General features: G+C 39.7%; 1 protein-coding gene across 5 annotated transcripts in view; it reads left to right on the top strand.

Annotated features, from left to right (window-relative positions):
• The window catches only part of HUS1 (HUS1 checkpoint clamp component), a 977,322-nt gene that overhangs the window by 84,874 nt on the left and 870,072 nt on the right, over window positions 1-22,376 (top strand). Inside the window, exon 1 of one of the 5 annotated variants that reach the window (XM_044064890.1) lies at window positions 15,523-15,594. The exons of the other annotated variants lie outside the window; for them this stretch is intronic. The gene's annotated coding sequence lies outside the window, so the exon portion shown is untranslated. Of the gene's footprint in view, window positions 1-15,522; window positions 15,595-22,376 lie in introns of those variants that run through there. 5 annotated transcript variants of the gene reach the window in all.

Genomic DNA, 22,376 nt, shown 5'->3' with positions numbered 1-22,376 from the left:
ATCCTATATTAGCAAATGGAAAAGTTCTAGTTGGTGCCAACAACATAACCAGCACCCATTCAGGGGTTCTCTGGTTTTACAACATTTGTGTGAATTACAATCCTATGGTGGTCTGTCTTCCTCCTCTATCAACATTCATCTCTTAGCCATTTCAGCATGTCCGCCCATACTCATTCAGTACAGACTGGTGTCAAAAATGTTTTTAAAAGGGGTTCTACGTAAGAGGCCTCCCAGAAATCTTGTGGTACATCATTGGGATCTTAACTTTGAGTCATAAAAGCTAATACTAACCACTTAAAACAGCTAATGCGGCTGTCTTGAGGTTCTTAACACGGAAAACAGTTTTTTTTATTTGCTCTGACAGATGAGTACCTTGAGTTGCATGATCTTGTGGTGGGTCAAGCTTATCTCCACTTCTACAGAGATATGGTTTCTTTTACAACTAATCCTTCTTTTGTACCTAAAGTGGAATCTGAGTTTACCTTAAGCCAGTCTTATCCATCTCCCTGGTTTCTTTCCAGAATCTAAAAATAAGGGAGAAAGGATACTTCATACCCTGGATATCCACAGAGAGTGGAGGTACTATCCTGACACAAAATCTTTCAGGACATGTGATCAGTTGTTAATTTCTTGCAAAGATAAGACAAGACAACCTGTGTCAAAACAGACCATTTCCAAATTGTTGTCTCAGGCTGTTGCCTTTTGCTATTTCCACCACAACAGAAGTAGTCTGGACAGGGTAAATGCTCATTCTGCCTGGGTCTTGACCATCAGTGGCTGTTTGGAAGCATTTGACTTGAAGTATTCTAGAGGCAGCAACTTGGTCTTCCATGCATACATTTACAAAAGTAGTATAAACTAGACTCCTTTTCCAGGCCTAGGACAGGTTTTGCTAGGACCATTATCTAGGGGCTCCTGGACCTTTTCTTCTACCTCCCAGTTATTTTAAGCTATAGTAGTCTAAAACCTGCAGTTAAGGCGTCTGCCACAGTGATCAATTTGATGAGCATAGTACAGTTGTGCAAGTAAACTTACCATAACAGCAGATGTTCAAATGATCACAGCTGCAGTAGCCACTCCCTTCCACCACCCCCTTGTTTTTATGTCTTTCTGTATGTCAGAGTGTGAGCATATATCTCTTGTTTTTTTCTTTCCCTAACATTATTCTCTCAGGGCATAACCACCCTATCTCAGATGATATGAAAGCTCTGAAGGGCTTGGCACCCAAACCTGACTTTTAGTTAAGTTAACTCATCTAGAGCTGATTATTGGTTTGGGCATGTGGACTGTGCCCTGAAGCTTTGGAAGCTGGTCAGCTGTTGTATGCTATGCAGGATATAACCCATATAGCTGTGGCTGCTGCAGCAGTGATCATTTGAACTTCTGCTGTTATGGTAAGTTCATTTACACAACTGTACTTTATGCTGCTGAATACTCATTTGACTGCAGAACTAAGCATGTGAAATCTAAGCTACTGCTCTGAGCATGTAATATTTAGTTTTATTTTAGAGCGACACCCTACAAATCTTGCACTTTGCAGTTGAAAGGTTTTTGTTCAGAATAGGAAACTGAAAATGAAAACACTCACTAACAGACACAGACATGGTCTGTCTCACACACACAGACCCACACTATAGCTGGACATTAGAGGAAGTGCAGATGATTGTGGGGAAAAAGAGCTGTGTTCTTATTTTGCATTATATAGTATCTGTATATGTAGGAAATGCAGAGTACTTCTGCCCCAGTGTTCCTAACTTATTTCCATTTTTATTATTTTTAAGTAGTGCACGAAGTGCCATGCTTGTGCTCCAAAACTGGAAAAAGATAAACCTGTGATGCCACTCTGTAGTGTGAGACCCGACAATATCAGATGTGCATCAATTGTTATACAAACCCTAAGCACTGTTATGGTCTGGTATGAGGGAAGGGGCATTCCTTCACTCTCAACTGTCCCTGAATATTTCCCTGCACTTCCACAGACATTTGCAGACATCAGTCTGTAAGTAACTTATTTAAATTAGGGCAGCATTTAAAAACTGCTTTTGACTTTTTCCTGCAGTTATATTTACTTGCTGTCTGTGTGGCATCACTGAATAGTGCTTTACTAGTTTTCAAAGCCAGTAAAACACTTAGGCTTTTTTCTGTAACTGATAGCATAGATAAAACTCCATACACTGCAAAGAATTATGATCGGGTCTTACCATAATCGGTTATGTGTTCTCAATATGGATGCCAAGATTCACCTTTGATCTTTGCTCTCGAGGTGAATTTTTTGGTATCCGTGTCACAACCATAGCACTCTGTCATAGTTTGCTATGTATACAATTACCAGTTAATTGTCTAACAGTAAAGAATTTTAAGGTAAAAAGATCAGTTGTACACATTTTTAATGGTGATACATTATTTGTGATCTCTCTGGTATTCATTTCTCTACTAATGTGCCTTTTTTGTCTTTGAGCGTAGTATGGCTCTTGTATTTAAAGACATGCAAGGTATGAACACTTTATGCCAGTAGAGACCACTGTTCTCTGGTGTAGTGAGCCAAAATGAGAAATTGAGACTGTAAAGATATGGCATACACCATGCATGTGCATAACATAAGAAATAAAAACAGAGCAACAGCAACATTTGTGAAATGCCTTGTTTTGAAAGCACCATTTTATGTAGTAGTGTTTTCTTCATCGTGTAGCTTGCAGTGTAAAGAAGGCTTTGTTTTCCTAACACTTACACCAGCTGTTGCACCGAGCAACCTAGATAAACTATCTTGAGAGTACATGGCTCAAGTGTTTTGTTCTGCAACTAAAATCAAGTTACTCGGGAAAATTATAGCCATGATAACCTTTTTGTATATTTTGTCTACATACAACTTCAGCTTTTCCCTCACAAATGCTAAATTCCTGTGTCTCCCTAGCTGCCAGGTTTCTGCATTCCTTAAATGAAAGAAAACTGTTCTGCTTTGTACCTCTCTGCTGCTTTGTACTGGCTGTAAACTGGTTACTTTTTTATTGTAATTTGACCCGAGGGTGGAACCCCACTGTGCTATGCTTCACATCGTTCCCCTACCCTACTCCAATTTGCACCCACCCTCTGTTAGTCTACAATTAAACTTTTTTACATATACATTTCTCTTGTAATTCTTATTCCTAACTCTCCAAAACGACCTTACTGCTTTCATACAAACACTGCCTTTACAAAATTCCCAGATTCACATCTAATTTCATCACCATTCCCATCTACCTTTCTCCCTCCCATACTGCTTTGCACTATTTCTAACAGCACCTATCTGTTCTACATTGCCAAATAAATACTTGATTCTTCCTGTTTTAACTACATTTTCATACTGTAGCTTTTTTAAACCCATGTATTTCTTATATTCCAGAGAGGATACTAGAACTACTTAACTCTGTCTTCATAGAAAATATTTTTCCTACCTACCCTCAACCATCTTTTAGACTCCACCATCACCACTAAGTATCCTTCTGCCTTGTAACTTTTTTCCTTCTTGATCACTACTTCCCCACTACCTATCAACTATAGCATACAGATCCCTTTACTTAATCATGCTACTCCTCGGCTTACCCTGTATTTTTCTGCCGTTACTGGGCCATCTCTCATCATACTCAGACTCTGTAATAGCTTTCAACATCTCTCCAACTCTGCCCCAGCCACCTATTTGTACTTATTCTCTACATTCTCCACACATCGCACCAAACCTATTTAATGGCACTCTCACCTTTACTCTAAATATAGACTGATTTAACTCCATTTCATCTCCAACCACAGCAAAATTAAGTGGAAAAATACTCTGTAAAAACAAGTGTCAATAATTCCCCAGTATGCTAAAAATATTCTGGGATGAGACATTCACCCTAATCCTGGCCCCACCTATTACCGTGAAGATAAAGACAATTCCCTTCCACACACTATTCTAACCCAGCAATAGACAACACCCAACCCCAGTAATCTAAATTTTACTGCCATAAATGTTAGAAGCATAATAAATAAAATTGCTGAACTACATCCCTGGTTTACCCAACATAAGCCTGATGTTTCTACTGTAATTGACACTTGGCCTAAACAACTCCAAAATTATACCTCCTGGCTATATTATTTGTAATGACCATGTAAAGAGGAAAGGTGGTGGTATTACAATAAACCAGTACCAAAATTCAATTCAGCAGACCTTCTTATTACTTTTCTAAAATTAAACAATTATAAACAAATGTGTATTACTGTTCTTTGCATCTGTCCTAGTGACAATACAGCTGTACTGGAAAATATCCTACAGTGGATTTCCATAACAATTCTGCAAGAAATATACTATTAGATAATGTGAATGTCAGTTCTTTGGGCATAAACTCCCTTACATCTAGTATGAACTTATTTGATTTTGCACAACTAATTACTAGCCCCACATGTTATAGCAAAACATGAAAATCCCTATTAGACTGGATCCTAGTATCAGACTCTAGCAAGTACACCACCACATATACAATGTCTGAGATTTTCCGTGATTATCTCCCAATCTATACAACCAGACATCTCAAACATCCACTTAAACAGCATGTTTATAAAACAACACTCAACCTTTCCAAGTTTAACCCAGCAACATTCATTACTACCCTATCTTCTATTAACTGGAACTTCCTAAAAATTATGTCTTTAGATGGTACTGTAAATTAATTCAATACAACTTTCTTGAATATCCTAAATAGTTTTGCACTTCCTATAAGGAAGACACCAAAAACAGATAATGCAATTTGGCTAACCAAAGGAGTAAAATTCTAATTGCAAGCTAGAGAAAAAACATAGAATGGCAAAAATATAAAACACAGCAATATCTTAAACAGAATGCTTCACAATCGTAATAAAATGCAAATTAATGAAGACAAAAATCTGTACTGTAGTAACTATTCAGAATAGTAGTAAACACAACCCTAAAAACTCTGGGGCACCATTAAAGAAATCCTGCAGCGTGTCCATAAATTCATCCCTAACTCTTTTCCCAACAACTCATCACTTGGAACAGCAATACAATCAAACTCCTATTTGATAGATAGTATAGCATCTCTAACCAAGGATTCCCCAACATCTAATCCTAACCCTGCTCAACAGCCACTTATCACCATGTCCACTTTCACCTTCAAACTTATGCCTACATCCTGTATAAAACTACTCTTAAACTCAAACCATGCTGTACTTCAGCTGATGCCCTTCCAAGCAAGTACCTTAAAATAGCAACCAGTAGCATTTCCTACCCTTTCTTAATCATTATAAATAGATCAGTCCAGGAATCCCACGTTCCCTCTCTCTGGAAAAGTTACATTTCCCCCTCTGCACAAAGGAGGAAATTCAGCAGAAATTACTGACTTTTAAACTTATAGCAATCGTATCCCCATCTCCTTGAAAAATGTATTTAACAATTGCTAAACTCTCTCTTGCAGGAAGAACACTTATTCTCCACACAACATGGCTTCTGTCCTTTCCATAGTACTAACACTGCACTTTTAACCTATATAGATGCTGTCAGTAAGTCTAGAGATAACTGCAAACTAGTCTCCTCCTTCTTTCTAGATGTGTCTAAAGCCTTCAACACAGTTTGTCATAGCAAACTTCTACTTCCGATGCCCTCATTAGGTCTGTACCAGCCCACCCTTCTATGGCTCAAAAGTTACCTGCCCAGTAGGTTGTCAGTCAGTAAAAATGGCACTCCGTCCTTTCTCCATACCTCACAGTCACCACTAGTGTACCACAAGGATCTATCCTTGGTCTCCTCCTCTTTAACATTCTCACCAACACCCTCCACACATCCACACAACAGGCCTCCCTAATACAGTACTGAGATGACTCCACACTCATTTGTACATCTGACAACATGGCACACTTCCAAAAAATTACTCAAAGCTTTAGCAGCCACTGAAACACAGCTTTGTATCTCACAACTCATGCTCAACCCTATAAATACAAACTACTGTCCCCCCCATCCCTTTTTCATGAAAAAACAAAATATAAAGTCCTCTCTCTTGGTAATACAACCATTGAAGTTACTTCTCATGGCAAAGTATTAGGGGTGATTGTGGATAGTAATCTTAGATTTGACCTGCATACACAAACTTGCATAACTCGCCCCGCACTTCTTTATGGCACCCCCATCCTTACTGACCTTCATGCATCACAAAAATCAAAACTTGAACAATGATGTAACAAAGTTGCTAAATCTGCAGCAAATACTCTTTCAGAACCCAGTACACTAAAAAGCCTAAATTGGTTAGAACTACCCCATCAACTAACAGATATGCAGTTCTTACCACCTATTAAAGTATTCAAAATCCATATGCTTGTCCAACACTAAATAACTTTCTATACAACTAAGGCTTTCTACATGGCCCACGTCATAAATAAGCCTATTTCATCCAGGAACAAGGAGGTCGTAACATCCCTGTACTCCTCTCTTATCAGACCCATTATCGAGTACAGTGCCCCCTTCGGCATGTACCTTGCCAAAAACATGCAGCAGTTGGAGAGACCACAGAGGTTCCTGACCAGGAAAATCCAGGGTCTCAAACACCTATCCTATACAGATAGGCTAAAAGCCCTGTCCCTCTACTCAGTCTCATACAGACTGCTCAGAGGTGACCTGTGTCTAGCATACAAGGCCATTTCAGACCCAGCCTTGATGTGTTGCTGCATGTCCATAAGACAAACTCCACTTGTGCAACCCATCTGCAAGGTCTTAACCTGGTCTGCGACATTAATAGAACTTGTTGGTGGGATAGATCTGCAGCATCTTTTTGGCTCTGCTAGGGTAACATTTTGCAGGATCTTAAACAAATCTTTTTCTTTTTCCTGTTCGTAAATTTCAGAGAAATTATATTTTCAAGGCTGGTCCTTTTTTGTAAGGATCTAAAGCCTTCTCAGAAGGGTAAGAGAACACCAAGAAGACAGTTTCATGAAAAGTCTCAACCGAGTTCCAGAAGTTCAAAACCTTCCTTTCCAGGCAAATCATCTTTTTTATGACTACCTGTTATTTCCATCCCACCCCACCTCAGCTTTTATCAGGTTGTTTGATCTCAGAAACTTTCCCTTTCTCTGCCAGATTGTCAATTAGCACCCATTTGTCGAAAGTTATTACCTGTCGTTTAATGGCATTGTAAATGTCTTTGAAGGTTTTCCCGCATATCTCACAGTTTCCTCAGCCTCCATAAGTTAGATTCATTTCATTCTCCCTCTTCTTCATAAATTCTCTCACAGGGGAGAATCACCTTGGTCCCTCCACACTTGGGAGAAAACATGTTTTTACTCAAGAATGTTTCTGGTTCCCAGAAGGGAGGGCACTTGAAGACTAGTTTAGTACTTTCTTTACTCAACACCTTTCTCAAGATATCAAATTTCAAGATGTTGACTGCAGTCCTAACTTCCAGCAGTTCTTCCACAAGCTTTCTTGGCAGCGTTGTATACTGCCTGTCTTCATGTACAACAAATTCTTATGATTTTTGTGTTTCTTCATATAACTCTCATTGTTCTGCTTTGCCCTCTGGTCTTGCTACTTCCTCAAAGATATTCACAAAATGCTTAGCTCCTGTCATTGCCTTCTGCAGACTTTGAACAATTCAAATATTTTGTGCAATTCGAATATCTCCTTATCTGGATGATCTCCTCATTCAGGATATTACCGCAAGCACAACTTCTGACTCATTTGCAATTTATTATTGATCGTCTTGTCAGTAAAGGGGTTTAACCTGAACTTTAAGCCTTCTTAATTCCATGCCAGGATCAGGTTTTACTAGAATGCAGAATTAACATATTCTCAATGACCGTTTTTCTTTTTTTTTTTTTTCCGTGGTAGATTACTTTCAGAACCTTCTTCCCTTGGATGTGACCTCTGCAAGAGAGAGGTTCCCTGAGTGCCTGGTTACAGGGCATCAATGATTACCAAGATTCACTATGCCAGACTCCATATGAGGAAGTTTCAGTGGCATCTGAAGTCTATGATTCAGCATTGCCATCCAGTAACCTTTCAAATTCTTCTTTTGCCCTTCATCAATAAGAAACTTTTTATGGTGGCTCAAACCAGATTTCACTCAATCCAGGAGTTCCTTTCCTGGTTTCATCCTCTTGCCAGATCTGTTCACAAATGTCTCTGGTCTGGCATGGGGTGCTAATTCCATGGTCATCAAAAGTCAAGGGGGTATGGTGTCAAAAAGAAAGTACCATATCAACATAAAGAAGTTGAAGGCTCTTATTTTAGCTCTTCTTTCTTTACAATACCTCTGGATTCTGGGTCCTCTTTGGATCTTCTTAGACAACAACATAGTTATGTGGTATATCAAAAGTATGAATGCATCAGATCTTATCTCTGCAGTTTTGGTTATATAGCATGGGAGATGCCCATTCAACATAAAATCTTTCTCCAGTGTCTGTACATACTCTTAGGGAGAAACACAGTAGCAGAATTTCTGAGCAGATCCAGAGCAGCCCCTCCTGAATGGGTGCTAAAGAGACCTCTTTCTGGGTATTGTCCATTGGTGGGGTACTCCACAAATGGGAATATTAAAGTACCAGTGTTGGTGGCATAGGTGGCATAGCCCCCACATGGAATATAGGTGGTATTGGCCATACATTATTGTTCTTTACTGATTGTTTTTCTGCTGGGTATTTCACAATTATTTTGGAAAATTATTTAATTTTTCAATAGTATTATGTGTTATGTTTGGTATTGGTTGTTTCAGTTCACTTATGATTATGGATTATAAAACAAATGAATTTGGCATGCTATTTACTAAAGCTATAATGAAGGAATATGTTCTCCCTCCAATGAATTCTCAGTGATAGTACTATTAGGACCTAAATGGTGAAGCTTAGACATAGCTCTCGACAGAATCGAAAACAAATCTAGAAAGAATTAAGGACAATCAGGGTCACTTTTAAAATATTAGTACTGTTAACTTGAAACACTGCCAGAATAAGAAAATGTGAATTACTGTATATTTTCTGAAATTAAATAAATCTATACCTGTAGTTACTATCATTATTTACTTATTACATGTAATTTACCACCTTTTCTCCAAAAGTCACAAGTTTTAAGAAGGATTAAGAGGGTCAGAGCTAAAATTTGAGCCAAAATTGGTGACAGTTGAGAGATATGATATTTTCTTACTTGTAATGCTGTGTTGGCTGCATAAAGAAGAAAGGGGAAGAAAAAGTAGTGTGTGCATGTGTGCTGAGACAGACTGAGAAGAATTCAGATTTTGTAGCATGTGATATTAAGGCTGTGTAAACATCCAGGCATAATCTTGTTAACATTATGGTTGGGTGGTATCCATGCACTCCAACTGATATTAAAGATGACCATTTATAAATCTCTGTAAAACACCATTAATGGATATCAGAGCCATGTCTGATTTCTCATTGGTGCACATCAGCAGCATGAATTTCCCACATGCCAAATTTTGGGAAACAATAGATGTCCTTCCATGTCACTGTTGCAGTATTCATAACCTAAGGCAGCATCTTAGCCTAAGGGATCTGCAGCCAAGGACAGCCCAATGTCTGGCCAGTATACCAAAGGCTTTAGTACTTAAAGGTGTCTTATGTCACACACACACTCCCCATTCAAGGTGTAGGGCATAAAGGTGACATATAGACGTATACAATCAGAACTTCTTTGCCACCAGCCTGAACGCCCTTCTGCTGTGCTGGTTACAAAGGCAAATTTCAGATTAGTGCCCCATTGCAGTTTCTTCTTATCTTTATTTATTTATCTATTTATTTAGTGCTGTTGGATTCGTGTTATCCAGAAAGGGAAAATGTCAGCATGGGGGGGGGGGGGCAGATTCCCCATTAAGACCATCAGAACCATTGACATTTCTGTTTAGGTGCTTCCCACCACCATACATAGTGTTCTGTCTGCCGAACATTTGTCCCAAAGACCCTGTTGTAGTCCTCTCTCCTCTTTGTTTATCTTGAAAGCCAGTGTCTTAAGCTGTTGGCTCAGGGTGCAATGGAGGAATCTTCCTATCCCAAGAGTCAGCCGTCTGCCAAGAAAAAGTCTGATATGGCTACTGTCCAACCCCCCTCCCTCGATGTCTCTCATGAGGCAAGAAATGTCCAGAAGATCGTCCGGTGGTTGCCTTGGATTCCTCTGTCTTGACCTTGTCGGAGGCCAGCATGGATCAGATGTCTTTCACATCATCGGAGGCTTTACAATTGTCTGCTCCTGACGTTGAGGGGGAACCCCAGCTGATTATATCTGAGGGACTGGGTGGGTTCTGCAGATTTTAGTAAGGGAGGCGATCCCTACTATGCTTATTGAATGTAGTCAAGAGTCTGACCCTCCAAGAGTGTTTTGTGCGGGCATCCTGCAGAAAAAGAAACCGAACCAAGTACATTTCCCCCTGTTAAGGCTCCCCAGTGTGAATGTCAGAATTTTACTCTGGGGTTATTTAATGCTTTAATGGCTTTAAAGCGTCCTCAAGGGATGTCTGTGCCTGCTCGTTCCCTGGTATTCCACTCCTCTTAAAAGACCCAGGGAAACTAGATTCTTCAGATGAGGATCTGGATTCTGAGGAAGAGTCCCTGGCTTATATTCCTTCCCCTTTGGGCTATGGTTCAAAGGAAGAGCATTCTATTACTCAAGATTCCCCTTTGGGGAAACTGTTGCCAGCATGATGGTTTTAAGTGGGATTGTTCTCAAGTTTGGGACATTCAGAAAAGGTATTATAAGCTCCTCCAGACGAAGTCTACTAAGCCATTAGCTGTTTCCCCTGTTCTCTATGCCCTCCTGGATGCCCTTTCACCAGCTTCTGTGGCCCCTGATTCCCAGCCCCCTTGACCCAAGAAACCTGATAGATTTTACAAGGTGCCTGATGAATGTAAATTCCTTTTATAAATGCCCTTTAGCTGATCCTTCTGTAGTGTCTGTCACCTCTGACAAGCCCTCCAACTTATTACCTTCTAACAAGTTGCTCCCTTCAGATAAGGATAATAGGGCCACGGACAGGCTGGGCAAAAAGGTTTACCCTGCTGTTACTTTATCCTTTCAGGCCATTAACTACCAGACTCTCATGACCAGGTACATTTTGTCCTTCCTTTTTCAGGTTTTCAAAGTGGTTTCTGACCTTCCTGATTCTGAAGGGAAGTCTTCTGCCTTTCCCTGTTGGACTGTGACTCTCAAATTACTCGCTACGCCATCACATGCAGCCACAGTACAGCTTATGCCTCCTCCAGGCCTTCTATCTTTGGTTGTGTTATGAGACATTACTCTTGGCTTCTTCAGGCTCTGCCTGATGACATTAAGGCCAAACTGTTGGATGCTCTTCTGGGTATTAGAAATTATTTTGGTAATGGTGCTGCTGAATTTTTCAAGTCTCTCCAAGATAAGGGTAAAGCCTTACAGGAGTTGAAATATATTTTTGTTTATCCTATTCCTACTTTTCAGAGGAATTATCCCTCCAAATTTTCTTTTGTTTCTAGGCAGCCCTGCCCTCCACCTAAAGGAAAAGGTATGCGTTCTGCTATTTATTCACACTCCTACTTCTCAGAAACTTGCTTTTCAGGATAAGCTGGGTTTTATTTGACCATTTGTTTCCTCTTTCCCTCAGCCAGGTTCTCTTATCCCACCATCATTCCTGGTCTCTTCCAAATTGCTTAAAGATCACAGCAGGCTCCTCGGTTCTGTCCATTATCTGCCAGGGGTATTTTATGGTTTGGAAATTCCTTCCTCCCTTTTTGGGAATCATTCAACCTCCTTGTGAACAACCTCTTTTTCCAGAGATGCTACATTCTCTTTTGGTCCAGAGCACCATTCAAGCTGCGGCTCCTACCCAGGTAAGAAGGGGGTTTTATTCCAGAAAGTTTTAGTTGCAAGAAAGGAGGGCACTTGGAGATCAATTCTGGATCTTTCCCAGCTCAGCATCTTTCTCAGGATTTCGTCCTTTTGAATGTTTTGTCTCTTCAGATTCTATTTCCCCTTCTTCTACCCCACGCCTTCCTGGTTTCTCTGGACCTCAAAGGTGCTTACCTTCATATTTCCATCCATTCCCTTTTCAGGGAATTTGTTTCTCTGTTTCTTCCTTGCATTTTCATTTCTCTGCTTTGCTGTTTGGCTTCTCTACTGCCCCAAGGGTATTCGCCAAATGCCTCACTCCTGTAATTGCCTTTTGCAAGATGAATCATTCGAATCTTTCACTATCTGGACAATCTGCTATTCAAGATTCTTCCCCTGATGTTCTGCTTCAGGATCTCGAGTTTACTATTTCCCTATTACACAGTCTGGTGGTTCACCATAAACTTCCAGAAATCAGCTCTGATGCCTTCTCAGGATCATGTTTTCTTCTGTTGTTGACTTCAGACCATGCCCATGCTGGCATCTTTGCTGCCCCCAAGGCCCTGTCTCTCACTGCCTTTTTCTTGTCTCTTCTTCCTCTGGCATCAGTCACAGTCAGGAAATTTCTTAGTGTCTTCGGGTTCATGGCTACCACCATTCCAGTGCTCCCTTTGGCCGGGATCCACATAACAAAACTTCACTGGTACCCCCTTAAATCAGTGTGGCTCCAACATTGGCACCCTCTGGACTTTCTAGTACTGCTCCTTCCCTGCCTCAAGCTTGAGCTTCAGTGTTGGATTCATCAGCTTTCTCTCAACTTGGAGTTTCATTTCTAAGATCCGGTCCTGACTCAAGAACTTTTTACAGATGCCTCAGACAGGGGATGGGAGAGGGTCCTCCTTTGGCATTTTCAAGGTTCAGGATCTCTGGCTTCTTCATCAGAAGTTGGACCACATCAGTATAAAGGAGATGACTTCTCTGCTTTGAACTCTTTAAGCTTTTCATTCCCCTCATCTTGGGCCCCCTTCAAAATTTTCACACACAGCACCACAGCTGTGTGGTATGTCAACAAGCAAGGGAGTACAAGGTCCTATCTTCTTTGCAGACTAGCTCTTCAGGTCTGAGATTTAGCTGTCCAGTATCAAGTGACTCTTCAAGCAGTTTAGAATCCCTTGGAGCACAGTCTAGTGGGAGACCCTTTGAGCAGATAGAGCACACAAGCTAACGAACAGATGCTTCACAGAGATGTGTTCCTGAACATTGTCCATCGGTTGGGTGTTCCCTAGATAGATCTCTTTGCCTCCCCTCTGAACAGACAACTTCTATTTTGCTCCAGAGCCCCAAGTCATCTAGCTTGGAAAGTGGACACCCTGTCTTTTTCTTGGAAGGGAATGTTTCCGTACGCATTCCATTACTTTTGTCTGTTGCCACAAGTCTTTCAAAAGATCAGGCAGAACTCTCCCAGAATCTCGCTAGTGACTCCCCTTTGGACAGACAGCACTGGTTCCCCTTTCTTTTTCACCTGACTGGGGCAATCACCACAAGTTACCTCATCAGATGGATATTCTCACACAAGATAAGGGATCTCTTATACATCCTCACTTGTTCACTTTTCAACTGACTCTGTGGTTGATAGGGTTTTCATCCCTTTTAGGCATCCTGTTTCTGAGGATGTGCTTTGGGTCCTACAGGGGACAAGGAAACCCACTACCAGGAAATCATATTTGTCTAAATGGAGAAGATTTTCTGTCAGGGGATTTTGATGGTGAGAGAGGCACCAATCTGAAGGTTTCTCTGGTTCCCTCTTATTTGTGTGATCTACTCCATGCTAGATTAGCATATTTATCAGTTAAAGTTCACCTGTCTGCACTTTCTGCTTGTATGCCCTTGAGTCTTCTTCTGGCCTCTAGATTTGAGGTTAAGCAATTTTTTTTAAGTTGCCCCTGATGTCAGACCTCACACGAGGGCTATTCTGCCTTCCTAGGACCTCAGATTTGTACTTTATAAATTGCCCTGATGTCAGGCCTCACACGAGGGCTATTCTGCCTTCCGAGGACCTCAGATTTGTACTTTGTAAATTGACTTAGGCTCTGTTAGAGCCTGGTTCTTCAGCTTCCTTACCACATTTTACTTGGAAGACTGTTCTTCTGGCTCTCACATCAGCCATGAAAATGTGTGAACTTCAGGCTCTCATGGCTGTTCCTCCTTTCTTAGTTTTCTACAGAGACAAGTTGTCTCTTTGTAATAACCCTTCTTTTATGTCCAAAGTGGTCAATGAGTTATCCCTTAATCAGACTGGCAAACTGTGTAGAAGGAAAAATTCTCCACACCTTGGATTTGCATAGACAACTCTGACATTATTTGGATAAAACTAAAGTTATTGGCAGATCTGAGCAGTTTTTTGTTTACTTACATCCCAGGTCATTGGGTTTGTCTGTGTCTAAGCAAGCCACCTCTTCCATGATTTGTAAGACCATTTCTTTTTGTTATTCTTTTCATGGTAAATGTTTTTCCTTATCGGTGAAGGCTCATTCTACCATAGCTGTTGCTTCCTGTGGTGCTTTTCTCAAGGGTCTGGATATTTATTCCATCCTTGAGGCAGTACTTGGTCCTCTGCTCATACTTTCACTAAACATTACAAGTTGGATGTTATTTCCAGGGCCAGGGCTGCCTTTACCAGGGCTATCCTGCATGGTTTCCTGGAAGGCTGTTCCATGCCATCCTCCTCCCATGCATCCTCTTGAGCTTTTGTACTCTCTCTTAGGTTATGAATACTGCAGCATTGATATGGAATGACATAATACATTCTTCTCTTCACTGTTGCAGCATTTGCTCCCTCCCTCCTGCCCTTTCTGCTCTAACCTGTTCTTTCTTGCCTTCTTGGCCAAGTGGCTCTTCTCCTGTTTCTCCTTATGGATGCACATGTTTTTCCTTGATCCTAGGAGCATTCTCTTCCTCCTGGAGCTATTTTAATTCTGAGTGTATGCGTCTGTATGTCAACTTTATGCCCTACGCTTTGCATGGGAGCATATATGTGACGTACAATTCATATAAGTACTAAAGGTTTTGGTATACTGGCTGGACGTTTGGCTATCCTTAACAGGCAATCTCTTAGGTTATAAATATGGCAACAGTGAACAGAGGGTCACCTACTGTAATAAACGTTTACACAACTGTTCTTTCCTTAGCTCTTGAGTGTTTATAACATAGCAGTGTTATAATTAAGTTCTGTCATGTTTTAGTTTGCTCTTCCATTATCAGTTATCATTGTTCTGTCCTTTCTGTTATAACAAAATTCAGCAGTAGGACCCATGACAACAAAAAATGGAAGGGGCCACATGGCATAAAGCACTTCACTATGCAGTTACAAAAGTAAACAAAAAACTGCAGAATTCCATGTAATGTAATATACCAACTGCATCTATTTCCATAAGCAGTAAACAAAGCCATTACAACAAAACATGTATAGCTGCATCAGTCTTCAAACTGAGAAAAACAAGCACAGAAATGTAGTAGACCCAGAACCATATAAGCACTAGTTGACTAACTTCACAGTAAAGTGATGAAACCTCCCTGTTAGCAAGGGACTATAATTAAAGGAGCACACAGAGGAAGCTGTTAGCATCAGTGCTGTGGAAGTAACCCTCCCTCAAGCTAGTGAAACCTGAGCTCTCTGCTAAAGTGCTGCCTGACTGTAAACAACAGAATCACATGACTTAACAGCTTACCATACATGGATCTAAAAAAAAGGCTGGCACACTCCGTTTAAGGTGATAGTACACATTTACGTACATATTTTATAATCCCTTTCTCTGGGTATATTATACTTGTTAGATCTGTTTTCATTCTTCTCAACTCTTCCTGATTTTGACTCTGATTTTAACAGTGCCCCTATTAATCCCTTGTAAAACTGGTGACTTGTGCAGAAAATATGGTGAATTGCATGTAATAAATAATGACAATAATTAGAGTTATAGACTTTTTACTTCAGAAAATGAGCACTAATGGAGAACACTGGAGCACATTAGCGTGTTTGCATACTGCTTAGTATGTTACTGCATTAGCGTAGTTTGACAGCTGCTCCCTGTTACTGTAATATGTTAAACCTTGTCGCAGAAAGTATTTTTATGACAAGCCATATCAGAGAAAACCCCAGTTAACAAATTTAAAAAAAAAGTCAGTAGCTGATGCTAAGAGATCCTTCACTTGAAACACTAACACAAAACATTTCTATGGCAATGCAGTTTTGCAGAACCTTTATTCTTGCCTCATATTTTGCCCTGACCCCAATAAAATGTTTGATTTTCAGGTAAACCACTGAAAGTTATGGTTAGTGTCAGACAGAACTTCATAGTTCAGAATATATGTGTTGATGCAAAACCTGCTCTATTAACTTTTAACTTCTGTGATTTTTGCCTCCTGCTTTTATGTCCTGTCCCTCCCTGAAATTTCTTGTTCGCTGGTAAATAACTGAGGTTTACAGTCGGTCTTTATTAGGTATTAGAGTTTCATACTTCTTAATGTTCATAAATTGCATGTTGATGTATTATTAACTTTTCAAGTGAATTAAAAAATGTTTCACATGTGTTATATTGGTGTTGGTGGTGACATAAGCAGTACAGGTTTCTTCATTCTTAAAAGCAACTTGTGCATGGTCCAGTGTTCTCCTTTATCACCAGAAGATGTATACTAATTTATATTCTCTTATTATGTACACAGTACTACTATTTTAAAGCTGTCCCTGCTTATATCAGGTTATTTTTGGACTTGTCCCTGATTCTGTTGAGATTTGTCCCTGATTTGTGGAGTGCTATGCCTATTTCCATCCCACCATTATTTATTTGACATTTGTTAACTGGGTTGGACCAACTGAGCCAAAAATTAGCCCATTTTCAGTGGAGAGCAGAGCAGAAAAGCTCCACAACACAGACATAGTTATAATAATACATAGTTATTGTATAAACAGAATAAAGCAGAAACGCAGCAGGGAACATAATATAATACATAGTCAGAGAAACTTGTAAACACAGTAGGGAAAAAACATACATGATAATGGATGTTACATGGAATAGATACATAAACTTGCTATGAATTATTATTTTTTTTATTTATTTAACTTGCTATTGATGTTTTTTTTTTTTTTTTTATTTAGTTATTTATTTATTTTATTATTTTTTAAAACAAGATTGGTCGGGGAAAAAAAGCTGATTGCAGTGTTAGTTGTTGTTGTCTTTCGGCTTTTCCCGGTTAGGGGCCGCCACAGCGGAACTCCGGTTCACTAATGATTGTCAATAGATTTTCACAGTGCCGAGTTGCCAGCTCAATGCCCAGCCTTCAACGAAGGCACGCCCATCCACGCATGTCTTTCGGAATGCCACTCGACCCGTGGGGAGGACATGCAGACTCCACACAGAAGGCACTCCCCTCACACTAGCTGAGAATCGAACGGGAGAACCTCTTGCTGTGAGGCAACAAAGCTACTGCTGCACCACCACAGATCCTGATTGCAGTGCAGTGTTAGTAAAGACATCAAACAAGAAAATAAGGTGAGGTTTGATTTAGTAGAAAGAAGATAAAGTTGGCATTGTGTGTGTGTGTGTGTGTGTGTGTGTGTGTGTGTGTGTGTGTGTGTGTGTGTGTGTGTGTGTGTGTGTGCGTGCGTGTGTGTGGAGATATATATATGTGTGTGTGTGTGTGTATATATATATATGTGTGTGTATATATATATATATATATATATATATATATATATATATATATGTGTGTGTGTGTATATATATATATATATATATATATATATATATATATATATATATATATATATATATATACACTTGTGGAGTAGGAAAAATAGGCATAGAGAAAACGGTAAATAAAGTACAAGGGCAAAAGAGCCTTGTTCAGGGTACTGTTAACAGAAGGGGTGTGGAAGGAATTATGTAGGGTCATGACAGTGGTAGGACTTAGTTTGAAGTAAGACTCGTTGAGTTCATTTTTGAAGTGTAAGGGGTGGGAGATGGCTCTTTTGTATGAGGGGAGTTTATTCCAGGCTTGGGCAGTGTTTCTGTTAGATTTATGGATAACAGGTAGTTGTTGAGTGGATGTACATAGGGAACAGTTGGGAATTTAGTAGGAGACGAATGAGGAGAGTGAGGGACAGAATGTAGGTTTGTATAGAATGTAGTGTAGTATTCGAAATTGAGTCAATTGGAGTTGTTGGGAAAATTCTAGCCATTGGAGTTTAAGAGCAAGGCAGTGGTGTGAGTTGTTTGGTAAGTTAGTGGCAAATCAAACTATTTGTGGTGTGTTTGTTGTAACTCAGACAAAAATATAGACTGAATGCTAGTAATGAGTGGAGCTGCATAGAGGCGGGAGGGGAGGAGGAGTGCTTGAGCCGTGGAGAGTTTAGTGTCAAAGGTAAGGAACTTATTTCTATATAATAGAATGAGTTTTTGATGTCTTTTTTTAATACTTTGGATGTGAAGGTTAAATTTTAATTCGTCAATAATGGTTCTTAAAAGTTTAGTGTGGGAGTCTGCTTTAATGGTGGTTATATCATGGGATGTAATAACAAATGTGGATTTATGGTGTGATAGAGGTCGAGGTAGGAATAGCCAGAGTTTAGGTTTTTTGGATTTAAGATGAGCTGGTTTTCAGAGAGCCATTTTTCAATGGATCGGAAAGAATCTTGGGTATGTGTGTGCAAATGAGAGGTAGGGTTTGAGATGGTAATGAGTGTTGAATTGTCTGCATATTGAATAAGGGTAGAAGTCATTGGTGAAGATATTGAAAAGTAAAGGTCCTAGGATGGAGCCCTGGGGAACACATGCTTTAATGGGTAGGAAGGAGGAACAGGAAGTGAGCCGTCTGACTGATTGCTGCCTATTGGAGAGGTAACTTGCGAACCAGCCAAGAGGGGGTCCAGAGAGGCTGAGACTGGATAGTTTAGAAAGAAGTAAAGGGTGAGAAACAGTATCAAAGGCCTTAGAGATGTCGAGGAAAAGGCAGGATTCCAGTTGGTTGTTGTCTCTGGCCTTGGCTACAGTATGGGTGAAAGATAACGGTGCTATGATTTGGCCTGAAGCCATTATGAGTGGGAGTTAGCAAGCTTTCCTGGAGAAGATAATTCATAAGCCGAGTGTGGATACATTTTAAGTATTTTTGATAGAGGCGACAGTATGGCTATGGGTCTGTAGAATTTCCACCTTTGTGCAATGGGATAGTGTAGAAGGATTTCCAGATGTCTGGGACTATGGCCTCTTGTATGGATCTGTTGATTAGTAGAGTTACAGGATAGGCAGTGGATTTGGCGGCTAGTTTGAGGAAGGTGGGAGGTAGGTTATCTGCAGAGGGAGAGCAAGGTTTGAGTTTGAGAAGTAGTGATTTGATATAAGCAAGGGAGAATAGGTTTTGCTGTGTGGATTAGAAGAGGTGGGGGGGGGTCAGAGTTACGGTTAGTATGAGTTAATTTTTGGATAGTATCTATGAAGTAGCTGTTAAGAAGGATGTCAGTTTCTAGTTGTGTATTAATTTGGAAAGGGGTTTGACCTCCCATTCCTATGCTAGTGCCTAATGTTTCTCCTCCTCCAGAGTTCCCTGGACTCTGGTGCCTCACAGGTGCTCTGGTGTGACCTACATCAGGATTGCCTCCCAAATAGGAAATCTTCACCCCATATTTTCTCAGTGAGAGAGCTCAAGGGCACTGCAAGAGAGAGCACATATTGCAGCTGATGGCTCATGTGAGGCTGTTATACTGCAGTCTGTAATGAATTTTTCTTTTTTTTTTTAATCATGATTTACTCCTCTTTGCACTAATAGCCATGGATGGCAAGGGAAGAACTACACAAGCATGTAGTTGTCCTTGGCCATCCAGCATTTCTGCCTTCCTCAGTTTCCTCCGTCCCCCCAGCTTAGCCCTATGCCCTCTGAATCACAGCTTTTGCCAGCACTCGTAGTACTGAGCCCAGCTCAACTGCTCCACTCAAGAATAGACATGCCAATCCTCCAGATTTGCTCTGTCAGACCCCCGAGCCATTCTGGGTATGTATTAAAGTAATAGCCAAAATAACAGCTCAGTCTTTCTGTGGTCCATCAGGTGGTGGGCAAGGACTGAATGACTGATAGAAGGGCTGTCATTCAGTTGACCCATTACTTGTATCCAGTATTGCAACCTGCTTTTAAAGTGACTATATAGACAAAAATGTGTTTATGACAATCACCTTTGCCATTTTTGGTAATTGGTGGTAGTAGCTGCAACTATCTACCACTACTCCTTTTTAACTTAAACTGAAATGCCTGTAATACTAGTATTTCCGTTAATGTTTATTAATTAAATTTAGTACCTCCCCACACACTTTGTAATATTTCATAGGGAATGCAAGTAAATAAAATATTTACTGGTATGGGGTTAATGGGGGGGGGGGGGTAGCCTCCTTATAGGTGATTATGCCAAACTGAAGTAAATTTATAAAAGTACTGGTACTTAAACTTTGTAAGTGCAGACTGGCAATGTGATGTTTAATATAAAGCAACGTTTGTAACTGCAGTTTTGTTGATAACAGTAGTAGTGTTTGAAAATGTGTACATTAAAAAATTTTGCAGATGATTTAACAGAAGTGTTTAAGTGCAAGTACTAGTCTCCGTTTAAACAGCTGATGAGTCGTAGAGTTTCTCTCAGGAAAGGGGCAGTTCTTGCTACTGTGATCAGTGCAAGGAGTTCTAATCTTGACAACTGTCACTATTGAAAAATAGTGTTTTTATTTTATCCATTTAACAACCCAATTAGACCTTTCTCTATTGCTTCATAGAACAAATGGTGCAAATACCTGGTTAAAAGAAATAAACCTTCATCAGCAGATTAGTAAGACATTCTAGTTCCCCTATTCCAGTTTATCAGTATAATCTCTGTAGTAACTTCCAGATGTCAAACCAGCGTCTGCCCAAGAGCATTTTGCAATGCATGTTTAAACTGACTGGATTCTGCACACTCCCTTCTCACTCCCTACACACACCCAGCAGTTACTATGAACCCGAGGGAAGGTCCTTTGTGATCTACTGTAGGGATAAGTATATCTGTGCAGGCCTTTACATGCAATTATTCTTAAACTTCTTTGATTTAGTTGTTTATTTCAAATCCTGCACACTTCCCTCATTGATCCTTTGTAATTTGTCAACCCAGCCTTTCCTTCCAGTCATGCCCCAAGTTCCTCTGATTTTTTTTAAATTATCATGTTTAATTCTTTGTGACCTAATAATTATCCCCTTTTAATTGTCCTATTCATTCTAAGTTCCACTAAATATTCCACCAGGGCTGGCCACTCAACCATCAGTCTTCTCTCTCTCAATCTGTATTCTGATATTCACAAATATGAAAGCCTATTCCTTCCATGTAGTCAAACGAATTATTTTTGCTTCCTCCAGTTCTGTTATTCCTTCCCATGGGTAATTTGTTCACAACACCTGTGCTGTTTGGCTAGCTTCCTCCTGTTGCTTGCTGCAGTTTTTTTACATCTTTTTGCTCCTGTCTTTGGGAAACCTATGGGTAAAATCTTAGTATTCCATAACTAACCTTATTTAAAAACTCAAGAGCATTGCTGTAGTTCTCTGGCAGTAGTAATAAATAAGGAGCAGGCAATTTACGTATTTATTTGCATTTGTTGATTGGGAAAGTCTGGCTGGGCATAGACCATTTTCACTGGAGTTTCAGCAAGAAAAGCTCCATAAAAAAATAGTATACAACTGCTAAATCAATAAAATTGCAATTAACATGTACTAAAATATCAGTTATAATAAAATAGCAATTAGAAAAAGTTGATGGTGAAAAGTTTAAATGTTAGGAATTTGAACAAGACTTGATTATAAAATAAGGTAATACTGAAAAGTGCTACAGTGGAAATATTTGTACATTGTGATACAGCTTGTGAAAGTAGCTGCAAAGCCATGCAGTTATATTTATTTTTATTCATAAGTGGTCTTGGCAAATATATTTAAGGAGATTTAGAGCATTTTTTAGTCTGATCTCCTTACATTTAATAAATGACTTGGTGATAGCTGTATGCCTTGAAGTATCAATTTTTGTACTCCAAAATTGACAACTATCAGTCTGCAACTTCTGACCTGTTATATTTCTTCATAAAGTTTTTATAATGGCTTATACTGTACTGTCTAGTTGCCTATTATCCTGAAGATAGCATAGAGCTGAGGTAGTTTGCTTCAATTCCTGGTTTGCTAACAATAATGTCTAATGGAGTACAGTTTCCTGATGTGTTTCAGGCATTAAAAACAATAAGGTCAGTTGTGTTTTTCAGTTGCATAATGTCAGGATGTTTAGAGTAATAGTTTGAAACCAACAGAAAGTCAATATCTTTGCATTTGAAAAGTAATCAGCTTAATTCCATGTGAGGCCTGGAATATTATGAGAAATAATTTCTTCTCATGCTTGAAAAGAAGCTAAGTGTATTTGCTAGCCTGTGTTTCCTATCCTCTGAGGTGGTGTGTACTAAATAAATTGGTTTATATGTCTTCATATATATCTAAGAACTATCTCTTCTCC

Source organism: Protopterus annectens, chromosome 3.part0 (assembly GCF_019279795.1).
Source record: "Protopterus annectens isolate FY-2018-M chromosome 3.part0, PAN1.0, whole genome shotgun sequence".
In the NCBI taxonomy this organism is placed as follows: Eukaryota; Metazoa; Chordata; order Ceratodontiformes; family Protopteridae; genus Protopterus; species Protopterus annectens.
The sequence above is the reverse complement of the archived record's forward strand: the minus strand, read 5'-3'. Positions and strand labels throughout refer to the sequence as shown.